General features: G+C 43.2%; 1 protein-coding gene across 6 annotated transcripts in view; it reads left to right on the top strand.

Moving 5' to 3' along the window:
- The window catches only part of LRMDA (leucine rich melanocyte differentiation associated), a 1,104,406-nt gene that overhangs the window by 597,284 nt on the left and 481,527 nt on the right, over nt 1-25,595 (top strand). The window lies entirely within an intron of this gene.

The following is a 25,595-nucleotide window of genomic DNA, read 5'->3' as shown; positions in this document are numbered from 1 at the left end:
ATCATTTGTGGAAAGGTTATTCTTTCTCCATTTATTTACCTTTGTACTTTTGTCATGATTTATTGACCACATATATGTGGATCTGTCTCTAGACTCTTGACTCTGTCTCATTGATTAATGGGTCTATCCTTTTGAAAATACCACACTGTCATGATTATTGTAGCTTTATAGTACGTCTTAAAATCAGATAGTGTAAGTTCTCTAATATTGTCCTTTTTTCAAAAGTATTTTTGACAATTCTAGCTCCTTTGCTTTTTCCTATAAATTTTAGTAATCAACGTGTTGATTTCTATAAAGTATTTTACAGGGGCTTTGACTTGCATTGTTTTAATCATAAAGAGTGTTTTGGGGAAATGGACATCTTAACAATATGGACTGCAAGTCCATGAACGTGATACTTCTATTGATTCATTTAGATCTTTGATTTTTTTCATTAGCATTTTGTAGTTTTCAGGGTAAGGACATTGCTCATATTTTGTTAGATTTATACATAAGTATTGTTAGGTTTTGTTATTTTAATTCATACTGTTTTTAAAATTTCAAATTCTAATTGTTCGTTGCTAGTTTATAGAAGTACAATTTTTTGTCACTTCGCTAGGCTCACTTATTTCTTGGAGCATTTTTGTGAATTATTAGAGCTTTTCTATGTAGACAATCATGTTATCTGTGAACAGGTGCAGTTTAATTTCCTCTTTTCAGTCTGTATATTCTTTATTTATATTTATTGCTATATTTCACAGCTCAGAACTATAGTACTTAGAACGACAGTATCTTACTACCATGATTCCACAATACTATGAAAGCTAAGAAATATAGTAGTTCCTCCTTGTCCATAGTTTTGCTTTCTGTGTTTCAGTTACCCTTAGTCAACTGTGTTCTGAATATATTAAATGGAAAATTCGAGAAATAAACGATTCATAGGTTTTAAATGGCATACTATTCTGTGTAGCATGATGAAATCTCACACTGTCCTACCCAGGATGTGAATCATTCCTTTGTCCAGTGTATCCTGCCAATTAGTTACCTAGTAGCTGTCTAGGTTATCAGATCAACTCTGGGTATTGCAGTGCTTGTGTTTAAGTAACCCTTATTTGACTTAATAATGGCCCCCAAATGCAAGTGTGGTGATGCTGGCAATTCAGATATACCAAAGAGAAGTTGTAAGTTGTTTCCTTTAAGTGAAAAGGTAAAAAGTCTTGGCTTAATAAGGAAAGAAAAAAAAATCATGCTGATGTTGCTAAGATCTATGGTAAGAATGAATATTCTAGTCATAAAATTGTAAAGAAAGAAAGAAAAAATTGTGCTAGTTTTGCTGTCACACCTCAGACTGCAAAAGTTACGGCTTAAGTGCGTAAGCGCTTAGTTAAGATGAAAAAGGCATTAAATTTATACAGTAGCTATTTTGGGAGAAACACCACTTTCACATAACTTTTATTATAGTGTAATGTTATAATTGTTCTGTTTTATTATCAGTTATTGTTGTTAATCTCTTACTGTACCTAATTTATAAATTAAAATTTACCGTAAATATGTATGTGTAGGAATAAACCCCTGTAGTATATAGAAGGTTTGGTAATATCTGCAGTTTCAGGCAGCCACTGGAGGTGTTGGAACATGTCCCCCACAGATACAGGAGGGCCATTGTAATGAGAACAGATACCTTTGTCTTGTCCTCAATCTTAATGGGAAAACATTTAGTCTCTTGCAACCAAGTATAAAGTTAGCTATAAATTTCCTCTAGATCCTTTTATCAAGCTGAGGAGGTTCCCTCTCTCTTGAGTTTGTTGAATGCTTCTATCATAATGATGCTGTATTTTGTCAAATGTTTTTCTAGTTTTTGAGGTGACTATACACTTTATCTTCTTTAGTTTGTGTACATAGAGAATTATACTGATTGTTTTCAATGTTGAGCCAGCCTTGCATTCCCTGTATATATACTACTTAGTCATGATATGTTCTTAATATACTGCTGGGTTTGATTTGCTAATATCAGTTGAGAATTTTAAATCTTGTGTTCATGATGGGTATTGGTCTATAGTTTTCTTTTAATGTTTTCACCTGGTTTTGATGTCAAGATAATGCCTTATGAAATGAATTGAGAAATATTCCCTCCTCGTATTCTATTTCATGGATCGATTTCTATCTAATTGGTATTATTCTCCATCTACATGTTTAGTAACGTTCACTTATAAAGTTACCTGAGACCTATAGGTTTTTGTTGATTTTGTTGTGGTTATTGTCAGATTTCTAACTACACTTTCATTTTCTTTGATTAACATAGACCTTATTCAGGTTATCTTTTTTTTTCCGGGGAGGGGATGAACTTTGATAATTTTTGTCTTCAAAAAGATGTCAGTTTTATCTAAGTTGAATTTTGAGGTCTAGTTTAGAATATTTTTTCATCATCTTTTTAATATATTTAATATCTATATTATTAATATCTCTGTTTAATTCCTGATGTGAATAACTTGTATATTTTTTTATCTTGTTCTGCCTAGAGGTTTATCAATTGTAATGATCTTTCAAACAACAGATTTCTGGTACTATTGACTTTTTTCCATAATTAAAAAAAATTTTTGCTTTAATCTTTGTTAGCTTTTTTCTGCCTGCTGGCTTGGCATTTAATTTGCTCTTATTTTTCTGGTTTCTTAAGATTATTAATAACCAACTTAGATTATTGATTTGATATTTTTCTTTGTTTCTAATATAATAAGCATTTAGTCCTATGAATTTCCCTTTGATCATTACTTCAGCTAAAGCCCACATTTTTTTTGTCATTTTCATTCAATTAAAAAAATCTTTTTTTTAAAGTATCTTCTATATTCCATTATGACTTCCTCTTTGAGCTATGTGTTCTTTATACCTGGTTTTCTTAGTTTCTGTATAGTTAGAAATATTCCAGACATCTTTTTGTATTCATTACTAGTTTAATTTCGTACAGTCTTATAACACAGTTTGTATGCCTTAAATTCTTTTAAATTTGTTGAGGTTTGTTTCTGGCTCAGCACATGGTCATTTTAGTGAATGTTTTGTGTGCATTTGGAAAGCGTGTATATTTTTACTTTTGTTTTGTACAGAGCTTCATAATATCAGTCAGGCCAAGTTGATTGACCATGTTATTCAGGTCCTCTACATCTGTACTGATTTTGTCTACTTATTTTATTGATTACTGAGGAGAGTGAGGAAATCTCTACCTGGAATTGTGAATTTGTCTACTTTTCGTTTCCTTCCTTTTCCTTTCCTTTCTATCACTTTTTGCTTCTTGTACTTAGAAGCTCTGGTGAAACTCTAATGTAGGATTGTTATGTCTCCTCAGTGAATTGACCTCTTTATCCTAATGGAGTATCTCTCTTTATCTTGGTCATCGTCTTTGCTCTACAAGGGGTGAGACTCGCTCGGTGATGACCCCTCCCCAAACTTAGGAAACCTTTAGTAGTCTGGGCCCAGCATGGCGGCCTGTGTCTCCCCATAGGGAAAGGGTCTTTATTCTTTTACTCTTCCCTGAAATGCAGAGGGTCTTTATCTGCGCCCCTGCATGACAGAATTTGCTGCAGAACCCAGTAATTCAAAGCCTTTATTCCTTTAAGAAAGAAGCTACTGTAAAGAGCTCTGTGTTTTCCCAATAGCAGCATCACTCCCCTTCTCCAGGCCTGCACCCTTGACGACAGTTACCCTGCACCCCAGTTCTGGCCCCTGAGTCCTTCTCTAGGAGCACACAGTGACGTCCTTGTAGAAGAGCAGGTGTGAACTCTCCTGGGTCTGCAGGTCCCAGAAGACTTTTAGTCTCTCCTGCCAGCCCATACTTGGATTTTAGCAATCCACCAAAAATTTGAACTTACTCTTGCCCACTTGTATGGAGGCCTCATCTAATAGGTTTTCTAATAGGATGAAGACAATGATTTTGTAAATTACCCAGCTCTGTCGTGTTGGTGGTACATGAGTACTCTTTCCAGCCTTCTAGATTCTAGGTGGATGCTGGAAGTCCCAGCAATTCATTTTTGTTTTACAAAAGTATTGACCCATAACAGATTGGGAATTTAATTCAAAATAACAACAACGATAAAATTTCTCCTCCACAACAGATTGTTTAAGAAGCACTGGTCTGTGCCTTCCTGAACCAGTTTATGTCCTTATCTGGTGTACCTTTTGGTGTATTATGTTCTTGGGTTTGTTACCTGGTAGTAAACCTAGCTTTACCAAAAATTCTAATATGGTAGAATTTGATGACATCTATACTCATCCTACTATTTTAACTCTTCTAAAATAATTTATTGAGATGAATCCATATAATATAAAATTAACCATTTTAAAGCAAACAATTCAGTGGCATTTACAACACTCACAGTGATGCGTGGCCACCACTTCTATTTCCAAACTTTGTCATCATTCCAAAGTCCCTTATCCATTAAGCAGTTCCCCCCATTCCCTCCCCTTCCTACTTTCCGCAATCACCAGTCTACAGCCTGGCTTTGTGGATTTATCTTTTTTGGATATTTTCTATAAATTGAGTCTTATAGTATGTGACATTTCTTGACTGGTTTCTTTCACTTAGCATCATACTTTTGAGGTTCATCTACATTACTGTGTATATCAGTACTTTATTTCTTTTTATGGCTGTGTAATATTCACCTGTGGGAAGCTGGTTCCAAGATCCATAGATATTCAAGTCTCTTATATAAAATGGTGTAGTAGTTGCATGTAACCTATGCACATCTTCCTGTATATCTTAAATTATCTCCAGTTTGCTTATAATACCTAATACAATGTAAATGCTATATAAATTGTTGCCTGCATGGGAAAAATTCAGGTCTTGCAATTGGGGACTTTTAAGAAATTTTTTTCTCCAAATACATCCTCTCTGTGGTTGGTTGAGTTCACAGATGCAGAACTCGTGGACAGGGAGGGCTGATGGTATGTACAACAATTTACCCGTTTATTTGTTTATGCACATTTGGGCTGTTTCCGTCCTTTGGCTACTGTGAATAGCACTGCTGCGAATATACCTGTCTGTGTACTTTTTGTACCATTTCCCTTCTTTTGATTATATCCATAGGAGCAGAATTGCAGGGTTATATGGTGATTCTGTGTTTAACTTTCTGAGGAATCTGCTATCCTCTTTTGACTCTATGAATTATAATCATCCCCCTTTTTGAGTTTAAGCCTTCCCTGAGGGCCCTGACTTTTCATTTATTGAAACAAAGGAGGCATGGAGGTCATCTTGACTATTCTCACACAGTAGCCTTCCCGGCTGCTCCTAGGATGATTTTTCATGTCCCCTTTAGACCTTCTCGAGCAATTTCATAATCTTCCTACATGGACGATATCACGTGGCTCAGCGCAGTTCAGCATAAAGAAGATGTTTTTAACAGTCAGAGCTCCCTCAGGAGGTAATCAGTTTCCCACTACGAGGAGTGCTTCAGGGTGCAGTGGGAGAGGCTCCCCATCGTGCAGGTGTTGGACTACCTGACCTTTATAGTTCTTCCCAGGTCCAGGGAGCCTTTGTTCTCTCACTGTGGGTGTAGCGTGTGGAACTGCTGAAGCATTTCTGGCTGTGGGCTCGTATGTGCTGGTTTTGAACAAGGGTGGCTGAATGAAATTTGTCTTATTCTCACTTACTTCCCAAGGCCGATGAACATGTTTTCAACCTTTTGGGTTGTGGTAGGACATTGCAATGATGTGAGAAGAAGTCCAGGCCCTTTCCCCAAATTGTAGTGGATAGCTGTACCCATTTTCTGATTATTCAAGCCAAGTGACCGTGTGTTTCCTATCAGAATCTTAGCTGCCTCAGCAGAATGCAGACTGGTGTCTACTCTTAGGCTAAAAGCTCCTTCCTATTCACTTCTTTCAAGGAGGGGTGGATTTTATTCTAGAATCTGCCCCCCTCTTTTTTTAAGGGTATTTGTTTAATGTCTGTCCATCACCAGAATGTAAGTGCCGTGTGGGCAGGGACTGCAGCTCTCTACCCTCCATAGACTCGCCAGGGACAGCACTAGACTTGGCTGTGTCCCTTATTCTCTGTCTGCCACCCCAGGCTATCTTTGTCCCTCTTTGCCTTGCTCTGCATCCATGCGGTGGGCCCTGCCCTGACTTTCAGGCTCCAGTGCCTTCTGGCTTCTGTTTGGGTTTGGACAGTGAGTGTACCACCTGATCAGAAAGCTGGAGGAGAGAGCAATAGGGCTGGTTCTTGCCCTATTCCCGCCTTGCAGTTTGTGGTTCTGGCTGTGCCCATCCAGGACTACAGTTTACATCCCACAGTCCTTTCCATATTTCCACAGCTCCAGATCTCACATGCATCTCAGTGCTGGGTTTCTGCCATTGCTCATCCTGGGCTTTCAGCATCCCTCTTGGTTTTCTTTTACTTGCCCATCTTCCTATAAATAAAATTCTTCCTTCTTTTAAAAATTCCAGCTGATGGTGCCTTCTGGTTTTTGACAGACACCTGCGAGGGTCACAGCCATGGGCTGAAGTTTGGAGTAGATGAGTATATGGTTGGAAAGATACAGCACTGTATTTCTGGGTCACTCTTCCATGTTCGTCCTGCACTGACTTCCCATTTCACTGGCCTCTCTGGCTCCTCTCCCCTACACTCCCCTCTTCTTAATCTGTTCAACCACCCTGGCTTTCTTGCTGCTTCTGTAATATAGCAAGCAAGGTCCTGCCCTCAGGTCTTCATTCTAGCCATTTCCTCTACCTGTAAGTCTCTTGTCTCTCATATGCATTTGGTGAAATTCTATTGCTTTCTCCAGGTATTTCCTGATGGTACCTTTCCAGTGAGGCTTCCCTGAACCACTCAACTTAATACTGCAAACTGTCCCTGATCAGTTTCAACCCAGGAGTCAAGGGTCCTTTTTACCCTGCTGCACTTTTTCTTTTTCTAGAACATTTACTACGTTTTAAGGAACTACATCAGACTTATTTATTATGCTTAGTATTTGTCAGTTGTCTCCCCTACTAGAATCTGAGCTCCACAAAGGCAGGAATTATGTTACACTTTTTCCACAATGTGTCCTAAACCCCTAGAACAATGCCAAGTTCATAGTAAGTGCCTATAATAGGTTGAATAGTGACCTCTCCAAAGACAGGTCCACAAGGGCCAGTGAATGTGACCTTGTTTGGAAAGAGTCTTTGAAGATGTAATTAAGTCTAAGAGTCCCAAGATGAAATTATCCTGACTTAAGATGGGCCCTAAATTCAGCGATAGGTTCTTACCAAAAAAAAAAAAAAAAAAAAAAAAAAAAAAAAGAGCAGGGGAAACAGACACAGAAACACGGGGGAGAAGGCCAAGGGAAGATGGAGGCAGAGACAGAAATGATGTAGCCCCAAGCCACGGAATACCTGCAGACACGAGAAGCTGGGAGAGACAAAAAAGGATTTTACCCTAGAACTATCGGACTGCCAGTCCTGCAACCACCTGGATTTCAGACTTCTGGCTTCCAGAACTGTAAGAGAATAAATTTCCTTTGTTTTAAGCCACCAAATTTGCAGTGAGTTTTTACAGCAGCCTCAGGAAACTAACACAGTGCCCAAGAAGCATGTGTTGACTGAAAAAAATGAGTGAGTGAATGCAAGCCTGTTGACAGTGCTTTGACCTCCATTTGAAAGAATTCTTCTGCTTTCAGTAGTTATCAGTGCCTGTGAATAAATGTGATCGCGTGTGACATTTAAGAGGTATTCCAATTTTGTGCATGGTACACTTCTGCACTACACACCTAAGCTCCTAAAGATTTTCACCGGCTACACTTAAAAGCTTAAGGTCTTACTTAACCCCCAAATAATTGCTTTCCCTCCAAGCCCATCATAGTGTACTGAGAAGGAATTCACAAACTGTTTGTTCTCCAGGCAGTGGATGGGAACCCCTATTGGTCTCTAGCCATAAAATATCCCTGTGTCATTTCCCCAATTCCATCCTGAGTGTCTCCTGCTGTATTTAAGCTAATTCTCTGTGATTGCGTCCTTGGAGGAGCCAGTCACAGGTCTCTGTGTGATCACCCCTCGTACACTTGACAAGGGTTATTTAGTGTCCCCCAGGCCCACTCTTGGTGCATACTGGGCTTATGATGCAGTGTGGTCCTAACCGTTGGTTCCTTGTAGAAGACGGAAGGTAAATCAAATTGAAAACACCCTTCCCGTGTAGTGCATCTTCCAAATGTCCTCAGGTCTCTATTACATCTTCTGGAAGCTGCCAGATTCTCTGTGGGACAAGAGGAAGCTGGAGCAGCTTCTCTATAGCAACAGAAGGTGCCATTAGCCGAAATACATCATCTCCCAGTGGTGTTTGCAATAGCGGAGTCCTGGTCGTGTCCATTCTTTTGCCAGACTGAGGAGAGAGTCCTCAGAGGCAGAGGCTGCTGCTAACAGAGTCTCCATCATTCTAAAATACGCCCCCCTGGAGTCTTAGAGCAGCAATTTCTGCCCGGATGCAGCCAGAACTTCAGGGAGCTTATTTCAAGTGTTGGTCTTTTACAAGAGTTTCACTGCTTCCCAGATTCTGGGCCTTCTCTAATCTGGGGGTCAGAGGAGGATGGGTGCAGGGGGATGGGGCAGAGGCCCCCACTTAGCTGGCCAATTGGCCTGACTGGGCTGGATCAGTCCCTCCACATGTTGCTCATTAGACTTCTTCAAGGCAACCTTTTAGCTTCAAGCAGTGGTTCTCAAACTGCAGCTTGGAGGGCTTGTTAAGAGAGGACTGAGACCCTCTCCCAGAAATTCTAATTTAATGGGTCTGGGGTGGACCCAAGAATTTGCATTCCTCACAAGTGCCCAGGTGACGCTGAGGTTGCTGACCCAGGGACCAGTGTGAGAGCCATGGGCTTTGATGCCAAGAGATGATGTTCTTGTGCTCTGTGCCCCCTGGTCATGGCCTCAGTCATCCCATCAGGCAGTTTGTTGGGCCTTCGGGGGTTGGGCCAGCCCGTCACCCTCACCCCATTACTAGAATACAGTGAAAGCACCTCTTGGTGGCTTACAGCCCGTCCATGCTGGTCACCTCCATCTCCCCCGAGGAACGGAGACCTTCCTCCATGCCCCTGGTTCTCCCTGCTGTCTGTCAACAATGTTTCCTCCCCTGGGCCCTTCAATGCTAAGTGGTAACCACTTCCCCTCCTAGGTATCCCCGCGTGCCTGCCTGCCTCCTCTGACCCTGCCCTTTAAAGTGTCCTTTCTTTCATGTTTCTTCGTTTGAACCACTTGTGTTGAATTCTGGTTCCTGTGAGGACCCTGTCCTGGAATATTTTTCTGCTCAGGGGAAAAGAGTCTTTTCTAGGCAGAGACCTTGCCAGAGTCATTAAGTCTTTATCCCAAGAGAAGTCTTGTCACCCACAGTATAAGGTAGAATTACTGCTGAGTCTAAAAGAAATTGGAGAAGTGAGACATTAATACCAAATGGGAATATGGCAGCTTTATCTGTGTTTATTTCAAGCTTGGGGAAATACCAGCCTCTAAATGTCTTGTCACCAAAGCCAGGGAAGGGAGAGGGCTTGCTTACAGCCTAGACAGGTGTTTTTCAGTAATATGGCCTCTGATCCAACTGATCAGTCAACACATCTGTCTTTGGAGAGTCACTGGGGTGCCTACCCTGGGCCCAATCCACGATGCCCTCATGATTGGACGAGATGTGGTCTCTGGAGATGGGATCATGGGGGGAATTCACGTCTACACAATGCATGTCTGTCACGTAAAACAACCGTCAGTCTTCATGTCAGAAAACCAGGACACTACCTGGAAAACAAGAGACCTGGGTAAACAGATCCAGGTTCTGTCTGGGTGTGCACATGGTATGTGTGTACATGCACATATACACACCCACACATGTGAAAATTAGAGAAAAGCGAGTAAGGAAAATTACTCAGATGTTAATCATGTTTATCTCTGGATTCTGGAATTGCAGATAATTTTTGGTTTCTTTATATTTGTATTTCTATTTTTTTCAATTAGTATTTTTTATTATTATTAGGAAAACAATGTTAAATATAATGTAGGAAATAAGGCTCCATGCCCTGCTCTCTACTTAACACCAATCCAAATCCTACTTAACCTGCCATATGGCTCAGGTTCCACCTCTTCCAGGAAGCCTTCCCAGGCCAACCATTTCCCTCTAATCTTGGAAAGTACTTTTGCTGAGTTAATATTCTTATTTCAAAGATGTTTGTCTTATTATTCCAATGGCTCGATGAGTTATGCAAAGAGGACAGTTATGCTTTTGACTTTCTCCCTGTTTCCCACCAAGGCAAGGGGCTCCAGCTCACTGTTGGTGCTGTAGGGCCTTAGGGCACATCCCGAACTACCAGTGGGCCTGGCCGTGAACTATCCCTCTCTCCTCTCCTTCCACAATGCTGACCACTTTGCATCAAGCCCAAGGAAGCCGTGCTAAGTATCTGACGACTTTAACGATGCCAGGGACAAGGCCTTCTTGGATACCTCTAGGTCTGCTGATAAAAGCAATGTTCATTCCATCTCCTGGAGAAGTCTCTTGTAGGAATATACAGCAAAATCAGTCCAGTCTTCCTCCTGCATAAGGAAGGATCCCTCTGGTGGAAGCAGAGCCATTTTTTCCTCCTGTATCTTGTACAGTCATCCTCTCCTTCACTACCCAATCTTTCTATCAGATTCTGAGGACTCTTAGAACAAACATTCTACCCCCAGCCCTCTATAGGTCTTTCCCTTCTCTCCTTAGTGTCAGACTTTACAAAAATTGGCCTATTCCTCCAGTCTCCATTTCTTTACCTTACTCAATAACTAACTCCATTCTAGATAATTGTGGGTTTTGAACCCATTACTCCACCGTTAGCATAATTCCCAGGAACCTCCAAGTGGCTAAATCCAATGGACCCCTTAATATGTTTCTTGCTTGGCTTTTTAGCAGTAGTGAAACTTACTGTTCACACCTTCTTTTTGAAACACAGTCTTTCCTTGGCTTTTGTGACCCGTGATCCCTGTGGTTTTTGACCATCTCTCTGGCCACTCTTACACCATCTCTCTACAGGTTCATCCATGTTTACCCAGCCAGTAAATGTTGAAATGTCTCTGCCCAAGGACCCCTCTTCTTCTCAGTCTGAACTTTCTTTTTCGACAGTCTCATCCATCCACATCAGCAGTTTCAGCTAACACCTGTGTGTACCCAGGGACATGTCCTCTGAGCTCCAGAGGTATCTCTTGGCCTTCATGACCTTCAGGACCTGAGAGCTGACCCACTGGTCCTGACACCCTGCCAGTTTTATTTCCTTGCTATTTCTTAAAGCCATCTACTCTCATTCTTCACCCTCATCACCCGAGTTCAAACCATATCCTGTTTGTGGTTTGTATTTCTTAAATTCTGGACTACCGCAAGGGCCTCCAAACAGATCTACCTTTATCAGCTCTTGACCCCTCCCAGTCTACTCTGCTCCCTTCAGCAGAACTTTGTGAAATGTAAACAAACCAGGTCCTTCTCCTGCTTCATGTCTTACACTGGTTTAGTCTTGCCTTTAGGATAGAGGCCCAACTCTCTAACCTGGTCTGCACCACCCTGCGTAGTCTGGCCCTACTACTGACTCTCCAACTGCATTTCATACCATCAGCATCCCTCACCCCCCCCCCACTCCTCCACCCCACCGCCACGCACACCCACACACCTTCTTTTCAGTCCCTCTGAAGTGCCTTTCTCCATCCTACCATTGACCTTTGCTGTTCCTTCTGCCTAAAACATTTGGAATTCCCTGTCTTAGTAAGCTCATTAACTTTGTCATTCTTCTCCTCCAGTTCTCACCACACATTATTACTCTCCCGGGGAAGCCTTTCTCCAGGACAAAACCATATCCTGCTTTTTTTTTTTTTAATGGATCCTCAAAGCAACATGTACCTCTCCTTCTTACCCCTTGTTGCCTTTGCAGTTTAACACGAATGTCTACATGGGTTCTTTGGCGTATTCATTTTCTTAAATAATCTTTAAGCTCCTCAGGACAGGGACCGTATCTTTTTTTGTTCATCGTTACATCCTCAGCCCCCAGCATCATGCTTGGATCAGAGCAGGTTCTCCATACATGTGTATCAAATGATTAAAAGCCTTCAGAAGAACACAGTGAAATCAAGCAATGGTCATAGAAAGCTGGTCCAGCAGGCCACCACACCTAAACGTTCAAACTCCAGTCCACCAAGTCAGAACTGAGAAAGTTCATTTGAAAGTCACGTTTCTGGCCTCCTGCATAAATTATATGCAGTTGTGCAAACATGTCCAAGTTTAGTAAATTGAATTTGTTTAATGTAAACAACTTTTGACCAAAATAATAACACAGCTTTAGAAAAAGACATTAGGCACCCACTTTTGAAGAGTTTGTATAATTTAACACACAAGAAAACTTTCCTGTAATTATATGCAGACGTACACAAAGGATAAATGTTATTTACTTGCTCCAACCTCCATAAAATAAACCTCCAACCATGCTTCAGCTTGCTGCATTAATCCTAATTTGGAAATCACCCCCACCGAAGTGGCAGGGGAGGCTCAGGGGGCCCTCATCTTTTCCCAGTGTCAAAATTAGCCATTTAAATTAGAACCACGTTGGGAACGTTGGTGACGCCAGCGTCGTGGCACCAGTGCAGGGAGCCCTTAAAAGTGGCCACCTGAAGTTGATTAAAACCTTACCTGTCAAACCCAGTATGGCTACGTTTGAAAATCTTTAATGTAATTAAGAGAAGCACATTATGGGAGGTCAAGTGACTTTCTTTTTGAATTCCACTTCTAATCTGTCGTCAAATGGATGGAAATTGCCAGGCGGCTGGGGGAGTTAATGAAAGCTGCATGAGTGAGCAGGGGAGGGGGAGGTTGGCAGGCCCGGCGGAGCTGGCGGAGGCAGGAGGACCAGATAGGGGCTCTGTCTCCTTGTTGTTGTGAGCACTGAGCCTGGGGGAGCCCCCCAGAGCACCCTGCCTTGGCCAGGAGGCTCTAGGTGGGAGGCTCACTCAGCACCTCGCTCTCAGCACATCGGGCCTGCAGAAAGGGTCAAGGGGCATCGACACAGCTCCTTGCCTATCGCTCAGTGAGATCTGGGGCCAGGACGGCGGCGGCCTGGGCAGAGTGGAGCTGGCGCCGGCCCTCGTCACCCTTCACTCAGAGCTGTCTGATTACCATCAGGGTTGAGCTCTCCTCTTGTGCTGATCCCCCAAAGATCTGGCAGGGTGCTGCCCCCCGGGGCCTCCAGCTGTCCGGCTTCTGACCCTCCACCCATCACAGGTCTGCAGGCTTTAGCCTGTTGGATCTGGGTAAGACTCAGGAGGCCAAGGCATTGCCCTGAGTTTCTTCTTGGGCGTATGGGTTCCTTGCCCATTAAGCCCACCTCTCAGTGCATTGAGTGTGTCTGGGCTCCAGGGATCCTGTGTGTCTCAATGCCAGAATGTTGCCTTGTGGAGATGAAATTACTTAATGCTTTGCTGTGTGTTCTAGCCTGAGGGGGCTGTTGACAGAAGGCAGAGTTTTTCTCCTCCGGTTGCTGTCTCCCTCTTTGTTTTCTTGTGTTGCATCTGTGTACATTAGCAGAGGTATCTGTGTTTGAAAAAGGATTACATCTGTCAGAATGTTGCCACTTAAGATTTGCCCCCTTCCTTGGAGACTGACATGCGAACAAGCATCACGTTGCATCTTCACAGGGTACCGGCATGGAGAAGTCTCCAAACCAGACAGGACTTTCCCCCTCGGCCCTCTTTCAAGCTCAAGTATGGGCAGAATGCATCAGTGCTGGGAGAAGAGTTTAGATCTTCAAGGTGGGAAATACCCACACTATTCCATGGACAAGGTTGTGTGTCTCCTGTGCGGGGCAGTGCTTAGGAGTTTTCTGAAACAGAATGGAAAATCTACGGAAAGTCAAAATACACAGCCAAGATTCAGAAGCATCTCAGTGTCTTAGAAGATCCAAGATCTGCTCCAAGAGTCTTAACAGGCACCCAGGGTCTTCTCTTACTAGAACTGTGTGAAGAGGTGGCAGATGTAGTTGAAGGGATGGGATGCAGAGGGACAAGAGGGCCTCTGGAGGCTGCTCCTTCTTCACTGCGTTTGAATTTCCTTGATTTAGAGAATTTTCAGTCACTGCCCCATTTGAAAAATGGAGGAGTTGGGTTGGAGGAGAGATGAGGGGGGGAAAAAATCAGCCTGAGAGTAATTTCAAATAAGAGCAGAGCGTTGGTTAAAGTCATCTTCCAAGGGTCCTCCCTCCCTGCTGTGTTGCTTTTTTTTTTGACCAATGAAGAGCCCCCTTTCTTATATCCTCCCCACCCCCAGTTCTCATCCACAACAGAAAGGGCTATGTTTCTAAAGGGAACTTTATCTCTAGGAAAAAGCTGTCCTAAGGCAGTGGCAAGGGACACTGTGGTCCCAAGGGTCCATGGGATGCTGTGTTTTCCTCCCCAGGCGCAAGTTCACAGGTAAAAGTGAAAAGTTACTCTGGGCTTCTCTTCCAAAGAAAGCTGTCTGTTCGCCATGGCAACCTCTTCCTGGGGTCTCGGCTGTTGAGAACAGGGTGCAAAGTTCACAGAATTCAGCATTGTGCCCTCCTCTCCTCATGTCCTTTTTTTTTTTTTCCCTTTTTTTCTGAAGGGATCGAGGCTGGTTTGCAGCACTATTTAAAGCGAAGATGCCAAATGAAAAGTTCCTCGTTTTAAGTTGGTGCTTATACAAAGCTGCTTTGTGGTTTTTTTCGGCCTGTCAGACTTGTCAGGCCTAGTAAGAAAAAGTATATTGTTTCCAGCACTTGGAATCCTTTCCCCCTGACATCTGCCACTCTGTAAAGATGATAAATTCCTGCCTCATTAGCCAAGGGTGTGGGATTACAGGCTGACAACACATTAATCACCAGCCTCTGTGGCAGGCTGACTAGCAATAGGCATTGTTAACAAAACTTTTCTAATATGTCACTCTTCTCTATGACAGCCTGTAATCAATCATTGTGATTGACGGCGCTGATAGATTACACTATTTATACTTCGTGTAATGAAAGATAGTGTTTCCACCTACTGTCATTTCTGGGCTAGCGGTGGAGGATCTGTGCATAGAAACAAACATCACAACAGGGCAAGCCCTTGCCACCCCCAAAATATCCACAGAACACCTTCCCAAGTCCCAAGCCTGGCTTGGACAGTTGGCGACGGGAGAGGCAGCAGGATGGCATTGGGGCCATCACTCTGTGATGAGGGGTCGTGGCTGTGGGGGCACCTGGAAGGGAAGAGGTGTTTTGGATTTTGACGGAGAGCTCCGGGTATTGATAGGTCAGGTTGACACAGCTAGAAGATTCCCCCAGCATCTCCTCTCCTTGCTCTCAGCAGCTTCCATGTGTACAGCTGAGCACTCAGCCCCTCCTCCCCCGCCAGATGAGCGATGATTTAGATGTTGATAAAATATTTGTTCTTGCCTGGCTCTGAGGGCAAATATTATCCTTGTTTCCCATGATCGTACAGAGCTGCGAAAGTCAACAGCACCCGCGGAGCAAGTACAAAACCAACACTCGGAGAGAAGCCCTTTGCAGAGGGCCTTTGCTGGGACTTGCTTTTTCCCCTTTGAAGCCCTGAATATTGCAAACAGGATAAGAGTGAATCAGCTGAGCTAAAATGTATCCTGGTTTTCACGGACCGGGTATTTTTGGAGGGTCCTTTCAGTAATTTTTATTTTGGTCTGGAAAGAACTTGTAAAGGATACAGGCTATTTTTGACTGGCTGGAAGCTATAATTTCAAGAGAGTGGCAAGTGAGGGTGATCTGGGCTGGCATCCTCGGAGGCAGAGCGCCTGTTATAATGAATCATTTTTTATTTTTATTTATTTTTGGAGGGGGTAGAGGTAGTTAGGGTTTTTTTTTTTTTTAATGGAAGTACTAGGGATTGAACCCAGGACCTCATGCATACCAAGCACATGCTACCACTGAGCTGAGCCCTTCCCCCACCATGAATCATTTTTAAAATGATGGTTTTATTTAATTTTCCTTGCTCTTGATCAAGTACAGGAAAATTCTCCTTTATTAGTTCTTTGAAGTTCATATCCACGAATTGTCATTTGCCTCTTGAGCACAGGTGTAGGTCTGATTTCCAGCCTTCCTGTTAAATGGGTTTTTGATCTCCATGTCTCTGAACCTAGTATATGAGTTGGAGGGCAGAGAGGGGAGAGGGGAAAGGAAGTAAGGAGTCGCCCCCTCTCCCTGCATGTTGTGGCCATGGTAGGCATCTGACACTTAAGAGTCACCCTGCCAGTTGGCAAAGCAAAAGGAACCCGAGAGGGAGCCTGAGTGAAACTGCTTCGGAGGAGGATGAGATGGGAGGAGGTGCAGGGAGCCAGCGGAGCTAAACTTTAATCTCTCTGTGAAGTTTGAGTGAGCCCAGGATGATTAATGAGAGAGCAGACCATCTGATTAAGCCCCTTCGTGTCATAGGACATGATTAGTAGGTGACAGAGACGGTAACAGTATCCAGCCAAACCCTTGTTTCTTTCACGGCTCCGGCTGTTATATGATTAATGTCCCCAAGGGCTATCTTGGGGTCAGGCAGGGGAACCTGTCAGAACAGGTGGAAGTGACAAAATGGGCAGAAACTCCTTAGGGGGGCGGGAGTGGTGAGGGAGAGAGTGGAGGGGGGCAGGGTGGCCAGATGGAGCCAGTGACCTTTCTCTGATCCGAGCAGGCTCAGAGAGCATCATGGGAATGGAAAAGGGGAAGAATCACAAAACTGCAGATGTTTCCCAGGTCCTGGATGCAGCAAGTACTGCCAGCTCGGACGTGCAGAAAGCACAGTGTGACATGGCGAGTTATCGCTCCTGTGCTGAGATGGGGTAGGATGCGGCAACTGGGGGCCCCAAGGGTATTACTGTGAGATGCCCACACGTGTGCCTGTGTAAGCTCATGTGTTCCTTCAGGTACACCAGAACAAGGGCTCCGTTCTGCTGGGGCATTGAGTACAAATCAAACAGGTAGAGCTGACATTTCACATTATTGCTTTTGGGGGCCAATGCATATAACCTATCTTGAATGCTCTACTTAGAAAAGGTAATAAGGAGGGTTAGAATGACTTCAAAGAATCACACCTTTCTGGATCTAGAGTGAACTGTAGACATTTTTAATTCAGGTAACCCAGGTGAGAATATTGAGGCTCAGAGAAGGTAGATGACTTGCCCACTGGAGGTCAGGACTAGAACCCCAGTCTTTCTGTTCCTAGTTTCATATAACACACCCTTGATGAATCAGTTGGTAAAAAGTTTCAGACATTTTTATTAGATGTGAGTTTCCAAGCAAAACGTTAGTCTTACTTCCCTTATCATATGCCCACTCTCCCTTCCCAGAAGTGCTTTGATCTTTAGGTCAGAGGTTCAAAACCCCATGTGAAGTGGGGTCTCACTGAGTCCCCTTGGGGCAAATGGTCTTCCCAGGTGGCGTCTGTGAGAGGCGAATATGTTCCCATGGCAGCTGTTTTGATGGACAAGGTTCCTGAGGGTGACTGTTTTGACATGAAAGAGGATCTGGATTTTGTTGAGGTTCCCCTAGCAATTGTAGCTTCTCTCTTTCCATATTTCACACTCTTTCTGTTCATTACTCACGTTCAAGAGCCATTCAAGGACTGTAATGGCATCTGGTAAAACTTCCATCTTTCACCATTTTCTAGGGGGCTCTCGAGCTACTGGTTTCCCTCTCTGCTATACACATCCATCTGATAACTCTTGCTCTTATGTTCACACAATAATAATAACTGGGTTAGCACTTGGACTGGGCAGTAACCAGATCCCTGTACCTGCTTGATCCAATGCAGGAGTTTGCATATTGGGAATCTTTGCTAGGAAGGAAAAGGTCACCTTACAGCATAGTTTTGTCCGTACAAATTTAACAGGCAGTCGTCTTGAGTGAGCCACAGAATCAGTAGCAAAGCCAAGTTCAGTGTCCTGATCACAAAGGATGGACATGGGAGAACAGAGATTGTATTGGATTATACCAGCAAGGGACTAGATTGGGTAAGAGAACCAACCAAGGCATGTTAAAGCTTCAGTCTCCCCAAAGTGGTTTATATTATGGCGTTTTTTATGTGGTTATTGTTAAAGAGTGAAGTTCAAAGGGCACTAAAACCTTCCCAGGGTTAATAGAGTCCCCAGGGCAGCATTACAGAACAGGTGCCTTGGAGGGAAAACCCTCCTAGAGCTGACTTCTCCCCAGGTTGGGGGATCCACTATGGATAAATAAATTATCATTTAGAGTGCTGGTACATTTTGATTTCTGCAGCCCATTTCACCCGGCATCATACAGCCTTACCAGGCCAAGTAGGGAGTGAACTGGAGTCCTAAGAACAGTCATTTGAATTTGGCTCTTGTGGTCTTTGAGGGAATCATACAAAAGCCTGGGTCACTTCCAGGGAATCATCCAGGACCAAATCCTTTTCTGAACTGACAAGAGAGGTTTGAGGAAACGTTGGCAGACATGGCATGAGGAGATGTCCAGCCCTTGCTCTAGCATCCAGCATGTTGCGGCGTGATGTTAGTGGTGGGGCCATGATGTTTTTCACAGGACAGAGTGAATCAGTGACCTTGGTGGATCATGAAGTCCTTGAGCCTTTCTCTTGTTCCTATGTAGGTTGAGATGCCAAAAATCAAGCCTCTCTTGACCTACAGAAAGAACCTACATTGTCAAAATGTTGACCTGTTCTCTCTGTGTGCTCTGATTTATGCTGGAGATGAAGTCTTTATGGGGGAGCCATGATGCTGAGGAGTTGGCTGTAGGCTTTGCTGTTGATAGACCTTGGGGTCTTACCATGACTCAGTGGTAAAGCTTGGGAATCATTTTATGAGAGAGGCCAGAAGCAAATGTTGACCAATGATGAAATACTGAAGTTTGCAAAAGATGAACAGTCATCTAAATTAGAGTAGATTCACATTGCCTGTCTTCCTCTATAATTTCCTGAGCAGGGAGGAAAGAGTACAGTTAATTTACTTCAAGACAGTGTATCTCACCTTAAGTGACCTCCTGGGAGTGGGTCAGGCTCAATGAAATAATTCTTCAGGTATTTTGGCAGAGAGTTGTTTGAGGACCACTCTATTAAGATGTAATACGCTAATGTTCTTACCCATCCAGAGAGCGTGACAAATAGTTTCATGAAGAACAGCAAATATTCTGCATGGCAGATACTTCCTTACTTAAAGACAAAGATGAGTTATACTCAAAATTCAGGAAATGCCAACCTCTGTTCCTTTGAGGCTAGCACAAATACAAGATTCTTCCTGTTCACGAAGGATGAAAACGTGAAAAGTTTAGAGTGCAGGAGATACTCATTACCTAGCAGGAATGACCGCTCTGTAGCCCCATCAGCCTGGACCCCCAAGCCCAGGATGCTATACTCTCTTCTTATTCCCTTTTAGATGGAAAAATATCACAATCTTCTTTTCCATCCTATTATTTATTTTTTTGGAGACTTTCTGAAAATGGATTCTTTCTGTGTGTGTGGTTGTTTAAAGAAACCAGACCAGAAAAATCAGGCTAAGTAACACTTTTTTTTTTTCTTGAGCGATTTTCTCTTTTGCAGTTTGGAACTGGAGGCAAACGAAGGCCTTCCTAGTGCCCTGGGCGCTGCAGTCCCTCTTTTAGCATTTTTCCAAAGGGCACAGGCCAATCTGCCCATAATGAGCTTGGAAAGTGAGGATGAAGTTCCTGATAATATGACACAAATTTCTTTACTTTTGCTCCTTATTTCATCTTAATTAGTCCCTGTAGAAAGGATTGATTTTTGAGAGGCTTGTAGTGAACATCTGTTGGTATTCCTGGGGTCATTCTTAGCCTGTCCTGTGTTTGACATTTCTTGTAAAAGAGGAGGCATTTGTTCATATTGACATTAGCTGCCTCTGTATCTCTCGGTGGTACAGATGGTCTGTGAATAAAGACATCAAGCTAATAGGCAAGATGACAAGCTTCAGCAGAGCTGGGGCTCCTCACACTTAAATGGCAGGGCAGCCTAGATTGCTTTTGCTGCTGAGGCTGGGGTCTGCGGGTAGCAAAACATATGGAGTAAGTTAAAAATGAAGAGGGGTCCTGGGAAATGACTAGAAATCTCTCCCCGAGACTCTCAGGGCTTTTATTATTATTTTTGGTCCATACAGCAGGTCAAGCTTCCAAGGCACGCAGAGTCAGGGAAGAAAGGCGGAAACTGGATTTTCTGCCTGTCCAGCTACCATGCATCTCTCTCCTCTGAATTGGCCATGCAGATACTAATGGAGGTTTGCAGATCTCAGAAGGGAGCTATTGTTCTTGCTTTCTGGGTGAAGGATGCTGGTGCTCCTGCTCCTATCATAGGACAGCTATTCCCAAGTCAAGAGGCTAGATTTTTTTTTCCCCCATGAAACAGTATTTTCCCAGAGGACCTCCAGGAAATCAGCACTCTGGAACCTAATAATTCTGTTCATTCCAGAGGTTCTGGGCTTTCTCCCAAATGCACATCCTAGTTTATTATGCTAATCCATCATGGCTTTGGCATGTGTATATTCATTTCAATTTATTTCAGTCCATTTATATTTTAATAGTGAACCACTTATTAGGACAAAGAGGTTTTTCGGTTGATTGTTTCCAGTGTGAAATGCCACAAGTCTGAAGGGCAGCCTCCCAGCTCTGGTGTTGGGTGGACAAGATCCCTAGTGGTCCAGGTTTCTTTATCAGTGTCTGTTTTCTCCTTTCAGCTTCTATCTTCCCCGATGCTGTAATTCTGATCTTTTCTCCCCATCCTCATTGCAGTAGCCCCCATGGACTCAATTACATGAATAGCCTTTCTTGTCTTCTCCTGGGAAGTCTTTAGTTCTATTACACATTCTTTAGTTTCCATTTGTGCATGGGTGACATGTCTGTATGTATGCATTGTCTTTCAATTTTGATACCCTACCTTATTTCATGGGTGATTTGAGGTGCCTTGTAGGAATAGAAACTGGAAAACAAAAATAAAAATGGGCCCTTACTGGGGCAAGGGAAAATATTAAAAAGGGGATAATTGCAGAGGAAACACTCTTCTACAATGCAAAGACCAAAACAGCGCATGCCGTTTCCAGTAGGTTGGTGTAGATCAGGATTATTTTGAGCTCATGCATAGCAAAGACCTTAATCAAGACCAATTCTTTTATGTGGAAAGAGAAAAATTAACTATGAAATTTGGTAGGCAAATAAAAATGTAACTTATTGCATGTCTGATCTTTATTTAGACATTGATTGGGTTGAGGTTTTAATGTATGTCCCCCACCCCACCCACACGTAAGATCTCAACTTGTCAACTCAAGTTAATGAATTATGGTGTTGGGAGAGTCTTATGTAGAAAGAGAAGGAGATAGGAGAGAGAAGGGAATAGGGAGAGAGCAGAGAGGAGTGACAAGAAAGAGGAAGGAGGCGGAGGGAAGAGTCCCCTAATTAGCCTGGATAACGGTAAGATTAATGAGATGCTCTAGTTAATGAGGCAGTTAGCTGGCAGAGATGGGGGTTCAGTCTTTCCAGTGCCTCTGTGTGGGCTTGAGGGACCATTATGAGAAGCTGAATCAGATATTCAAGGAGGAGGGAGAGTTGAGTTTCTAAAAGGCTGAAGCCAGAAAACAGTCCACACATAGTTGGCTGGAGTCAGTTTGATGCAGGTTGAATAGGGACATGGCCCTACTTTTGTTTCTCCATGAGTACTGTGTCCTGGCCTCAGAATTCAACTCTCCTGACCCTGGAGTAGTTTGTAGGGACATGAACAGAACCTTCTCCCCTTGCTTTATTTTCGCATGTCCCATGACAATTTTTTTTTCTTTCTTTTAGCTCCCAGTCACTGGGAGAAGTCATTAAGTCATTGTTCCTGCTTCCCCCATTATGGTGAATTCCTCAAATATGGAGACCATGTCTCAGCTCACCTCTAGATGGAATTTGTATCTTTCTATCAGACTGGGAGCTCCCTAATGATGGGAATCATCATCCTTTACCTTATTTTAAGAGCTTCTCAAAGGGAACAGATGATTCCTTTCCTTTTTTCTCCTCTGAATTCCACATATATTTTACTGAGGACCCTGCCTCTCTTCATTCCACAAGTGTTTATTGAGACCTAGGATGTGCTGGGTACTGTTCTAGGCACTTGGAGATACAGGGTGAACAGAGGCTGAGTTCCCTGCTCAAGGAGTTTACCTTCTGGGATGAGAGAGGCAAGAGAGACAGAAAGTAAGTTGACAAATAAATATATGTCAAGCAGGCTAACATCGGTGGGGGATGAAGGGATGGAATGCTGTGTCATGCGGGGTAATCAGAGGTGACCTTTCTGAAAGGTAACATTTGATGGCTGGAAGGAAGACATACAATTATTTCAGCAGGAGGATAAGAGTTCCAGGCAGAGGGAAGAGCCAGTGCGTTTTCCCTGGTCTCTGGTAGCTCCAGGGGAATTAGTGTGACTACAGCAGTGTCTTCAGGGACCCAGAGACACTTGATCACCCTACATCTCAGAACCAGATGCCCCTGCGTCTGCTGTTGATGCCACATGATGCTCACATGACGTCAGCAGCCCTTTTTAACCCATAGGCACCTTCAGGGGTCTTGCTATTTTTGCCTGTCTTGGAGCTTGTTAGGACTCCACATCCAGATGATTTGGGTTCAAATCCTGTCTGTGCCACATATTACTTGTGTAATGTTAGGCAAGTTATTTAGCTTCTTTGGGTCTCCTCATCTGTAAAATAGAGATAATAATTGCCCCTAGCTTAGAAATCAAATGAGTTCATACATAAAAATGCTGGGAATATAACCTGCACAGAATAAAGGCTTTGCCCATGTTAGCTGCCATTTTTGGTTTTGTTAATGACTTGTTTTAGCAAATTAAAAAACAAGCATCTTTCTTATATTTTAAGGACCTCCTCTTGGAGCGCTCATCCTCTGGCTTGCCTACAAAATGAGGAGTGGGGTTGGACATGAGCTAGGCTCTCGGGTTTTCCTGCCAGGCTGGCCTCTCTGGGTTCTCCACTGAACCACAGTGAGCACATGTCCCCCACCCCAAGGCTGCAAAGCTGATTCTGCTCTTACAGGCCTTTTTCCTCCTCATGGTTCATGGAGACTGGTCTTTCCCCCTCAACTCAGACTTCCTCTAGGGCAGGGATGAAGGCTCCACCTCTTTTATGATTCCTAACTAATCTTGGACAGAACTGAAGGATGCCTGGATCTGTTTTACTCAGTGCTTACTGGGAGTTCCAGAAAAATACTTTCTACTCTTGCTATTTGAAGTGCAGTCCTGTGATGCTGTTTCCTACTCTTCGGTGGGACCCTTCACTCTCCCTGTTGTCTTCTGGTGGAGGCGATGAACAGAGCTCAGACTGGGATCCACACTGTCTGAGTTTAAATTCTACTGGCTTTGTGACTTTGGACATAATAATGATTCCTATGTTCTGGAGAGGGTGAATGACTCGATAAAGCACTTAGAAAGTGTCTGATGAGTGGTCTAGAGGTGTTAGCCATTGATATTATTATTGTTTACTGTTATGACTATTCTTTCAGTATGTTTTATACATGTAACAGTTCCAGATTTCAGGTGGATTAGGGTGGTCCTTGCTCATCTGAAGACACAACCTGGAAGGCTTTCTTTCCCTAAAGGATGGATATGAGGCAGCATTCTGCTGTGTCTAAGAAGCTGGTACTTATCTGAGGTGCAGGATGCTGGATGAGATGAGTGGCATGCCACTGGTCTTGCCTCAGGGGCTAATGAGTTGTTCAGTTGTCTGTGACCTCCATGATTGCAGATTTCTTGAGGATACTTTGCCATCTTCCTGTGTACCTCAAGCCCTGTGTCATATTAGGGGATCCAGCAAAAACTTGCAGAATTAATTAATAACTGGTTAGTTGGATGGTTGGATGGATGGACGGATGCCTAGAGTAAATGAGAAATGAGCCTTCTCTACATCATTATTATTAAAACTACCAAAGAGATGAGCGTCTCTTAGCTTGCTTCTAACCCCCCGCCATCTTCTTAACCTTTCTTTGGTTCTTGCTTCCCTCTGCCTTCCCTCTTTCCTTTCCCCCTTGCTTTCCTCTCATCTTGTGCTACCGCTCCATTGTCCCTGGACCCAACCATAATCCTCCTTGTCTACTATTTTTTCTTCTATCCTCAGTATCAAGTACCGAATATTCTCAAACCCCTTAAAGGTCAAAATCTAGAGTGTTGGCAGTGTGGTGGCCCACATAAAGGAGCTGGAGTTTTGCTATCTCTTCCCATGGTATCTGTTCCCCGGGGTGACCCAGAATTGTTTGCTGAGGCAATGAAACCACGAGCTCCCCACTTCACTTCGATACCCTCTGCGTCAGTGTTTTGCGAACAGACTTTGCCAAGCATATCCATGGCTGAAACTGATGCCTCCAGCACACATGAAACTCACACCTCTCCTCAGGCTGCCTCTCTCTGCTCTAGACTTACTGCTGTTTAAATGTCACTGCTGTTGAACAAAGAGCGGAGTAATGTGTCTGGGAAGACAGCTAATGCTGTATTTTGGTAAGTTCTTATCAAAATGCCTCTGGCAAACTATTTGCCCTTGATATAAAGAATCCTGGTCTTGCTGGCAAAACTCAGTAGTAATTATATCTGGCTGAACCCTTGGGACTTAGGTCCCTGTGGGAGTCCTAAATCTAGGCCCTTTGGCCACAGGATAAATGGAAGTTGGGTCACTGTCCTTAGCGCCAGCAAACCTAGACCTAAACCTAGTTTAAATTCTTATCAGGAATTGATGGCTCTCCATTATCTCTAAGAACCACTCACTTTGGGGGCCTCAGTTTCACCACCTGGGAAGTGAGCATCTGTGCTCTGCTGCCCCACTCCTTCAGCAATCTCACCCAGCATCAGTGGAGAATTACTTGGTGGGAAGGTCACGAACGGCAACTGGGAAGTGCCTAGTCCCCATCATTTTCATCATAAAAGGAGGGATCTGGGGCCATGTGTTCAGTGGAAAAATTAGAGGCATGACCATTATTACTTGTGATCTTTCTACTTCTCTAAGGAGATATTTCTAGGAAGTAGCTATCTAATCAGAAATTTTAAGAAGCTGAAACTCAAAGGGGATTAGAATCTAGATTATTTTTCTGTTTCAAAGGATCTAAATTTTCTTTTTTTTTTTTTGGCCTTTGAAGAAGGCAAATAAGATAGTATTTATTTCTCTTATTTTGCTCCTCTGTAAACGCTTAACTGATTTTCTACTGCAGTATTTCTACTGCAGTAGAAATCATAGCCAACAAATTGCACTTAACTTACTCCTGTTAACACATTTTTTTCTTTCTTCCTTTATTTCTCTTTGCAGGAGGGTAGCATGGGTCAGGGCAGAGGGAAGCAAAGAGAGGCCAGTATCTTCCTAGGTCTGGCTGTAGGGAGTGTGGAGAATTTTCATTCTTCAGAGGCTCCTCTTTTTAACAACCACAACACTTACGTAATGAAGTTCTTTTCCATCCAGCTACACCCTCATGAAATATTGGTTATGAGGACAGTTTGCTATGTTTAAAAAATGTATATTTGGAAGTTATATGTACTAAATAGATCCTGAATATCTTTTTTCTCATGGTATCACACTTGAAATGATGAAAGATTCTTTAACAAAAAATATTCAGCATGCATCAATGACAGAGTGGGTACCCAGGGTAAAACTGCCTACA

The sequence above is a fragment of the Vicugna pacos genome, chromosome 11 (assembly GCF_048564905.1).
Source record: "Vicugna pacos chromosome 11, VicPac4, whole genome shotgun sequence".
NCBI classification, from domain to species: domain Eukaryota; kingdom Metazoa; phylum Chordata; class Mammalia; order Artiodactyla; family Camelidae; genus Vicugna; species Vicugna pacos.
The sequence above is the reverse complement of the archived record's forward strand: the minus strand, read 5'-3'. Positions and strand labels throughout refer to the sequence as shown.